Source organism: Tachyglossus aculeatus, assembly GCF_015852505.1.
Source record: "Tachyglossus aculeatus isolate mTacAcu1 chromosome 12 unlocalized genomic scaffold, mTacAcu1.pri SUPER_6_unloc_4, whole genome shotgun sequence".
Taxonomy (NCBI): Eukaryota; Metazoa; Chordata; class Mammalia; order Monotremata; family Tachyglossidae; genus Tachyglossus; species Tachyglossus aculeatus.
The window spans coordinates 365,740-368,122 of record NW_024044831.1 but is presented as its reverse complement, the minus strand read 5'-3'; the positions used below and the strand labels follow the sequence as shown (position 1 = coordinate 368,122).

The 2,383-nt window shown below is 41.7% G+C and overlaps 1 pseudogene; it reads left to right on the top strand.

Annotated features, from left to right (window-relative positions):
• Positions 1 to 550: 550 nt before the first annotated feature.
• Positions 551 to 1,530, top strand: LOC119921642 (annotated as a pseudogene).
• Positions 1,531 to 2,383: the final 853 nt, after the last annotated feature.

The window sequence follows — 2,383 nt, the reverse complement described above, 5'->3', positions numbered from 1 at the left end:
CAACCAGCTCAAGGCATAAAGCATTCATCATTGCTTCGGTGCTGGAAAATTAACCAGGGAACCTGAAGAAAGGGACTGCTGGGTTATGTTAGGTCTATCTTTGCTTTCACACTCAAAAGGAAAAGGAGGCTGATAGCCTAGTTCTCACCCAGGCAACAAGGGAGAAAAAAGCCATACTGCAAAAATCTGACTCTCCCTTAAAATCCTTTAGCTTAATTAATCCCATCTCCTTTCATATGCATTTTATTGCAATTCCTGTTATTTATGTCTATGAACTTGGATCCGTGATTTTTGGATATTTCATAATCACCTCACCTCAAACCCACAACACGTATGTACATATCTTTAAACTTTGTATTCTAAATTATTTACTCATATTGATATCTGTCTCTCCTTCTAGACTGTAAGCTCATTATACACAGAGAATGTGTCCACTGATTCTGTTCTAGTTTCCCAAGTGACTAGTACAGTGCTCTGCATATAATAAGCACTTGATAAATCCCATTGATTGGTTGATTGTGTTTGCTCTTCTATTGAGGATCAGTGCATGATGCTTTGTCCTGACTTGCATTCTTTGACATTGCTATTTCTACAGATGAAACTTACAAGACAAAATCAAACCACCATGACAGAGTTTGTTCTGATGGGATTTTCCAACGCTCCCAAACTGCAGACTTTTCTTTTTGCAACATCCTAGTCATTTACATGATGATCCTGATGGGAAATAGCTTAATCATTTTAATAACCAAAACTGATCAAGCCCTCCATACCCCTGTGTATTTCTTACTTAGGAATTTGTCCTTCTTAAAAATGGGTTACACTTCTGCGACTCTCCCTGGAATGCTGGTGAACCTTTGGACACAAAGTACAATGATTCCTTACTCAACCTGTGCTGCCCAGATGTATTTCTTTCTCATGTTTGGAACCACAGATTGCTTCCTCCTGGCTGTGATGGCCTATGATAGTTATGTGGCCATCTGTAACGCCCTACAGTATTCAATCATCATGGATGACAAGGCATGTCTCCAGATGGCAGCTGGTTCCTGGATCGGTGGCATTCCAGTCCAGATAGGGCAGACATATCAGATATTCTCCCTGCCCTTCTGTTATTCCAACAAGCTGAACCATTTTTTCTGTGATATCCCACCAATACTTCAACTGGCCTGTGGGGACACAGGTATGAATGAACTCTCAGTCTATGCTGTATCTCTGCTCTTTGCAACAGCCCCATTTCTCTTGATGCTTGTGTCCTATGTAAAAATCACCTCCACCATCCTGAAGTTACCTTCAGCCACGGGGAAGCACAAAGCCTTCTCCACCTGTTCTTCCCAACTCATAGTTGGCACCTCATTATTTGGATCTGCTTTCATCACATATCTAAGGCCCAAGTCAAGCCACTCAGCAGATGTGGATAAATTTCTGTCTCTGTTCTACACCATTGTAACACCAATGTTTAACCCCATGATATACAGTCTGAGAAACAAGGAGGTGACTGTTGCCCTGAAAAAGTTTCTGTCACAGTTATTCTAAAGTCACTTGAACTAGAAAGCTGTTTTCCTACTGGGTCATCATGCATGGATTCCAAGAAACTCTATTCCTGGTCTCTAGAAATCCACCTTCTGGTTACTTCAAAAACCGAGAGAGAATATAGATATGACTTCGATATTCACTGTTTTTCATCCAGGTGACATTGTTTCAAAATAGGAATCTTTGCCTATTTCACATGGTCAGACATCCAGTATGTGGGAACTTGTTTTTAATTATATTTGCCCCTCAATTAAATTCATTCTTTCAATCGTATTTGTTGAGCACTTAATTTGTGCAGATCACTGTACTAAGAGCTTGGGGAAATACAATACAGTAATAAAGAGAGACAGTCCCTGCCCACAAGGAGCTCACAGTCTTGGGGGCAGGGTGGGGAGACAGACATCAATACAAGTAAACAGAAATGAAATGTAATGATTAATTGACTAAGAATCGTAAGAGTAAATAAGTACTAAACTACACTGAGTGTGGCTCAAATTGACTTCTCATATTTTACATAACTTTCTTTTTACTTTCATTCATTCAATCATATTTCATTCATTCGTTCAATCATATCTATTGAACAATTACTGTGTGCAGAGCAATGTACTAAGCACTTGGAAAGTACAATTTGGGCAACAAATAGGAAGGGAGGAAGAGAGCTAGCTTGGTGGATGGGCAGAGGGAAGGCATTCCAGGCCCGGGGAATGACGTGGGCCCTGGGTCGATGGCAGGACAGACGAGAACGAGGCACGGTGAGGAGATTAGCGGCAGAGGAGTGGAGGGTGCGGGTGGGCTGTAGAAGGAGAGAAGGGAGGTGAGGTAGGAGGGGGCGAGGTGATGGAGAGCCTTGAAGCCC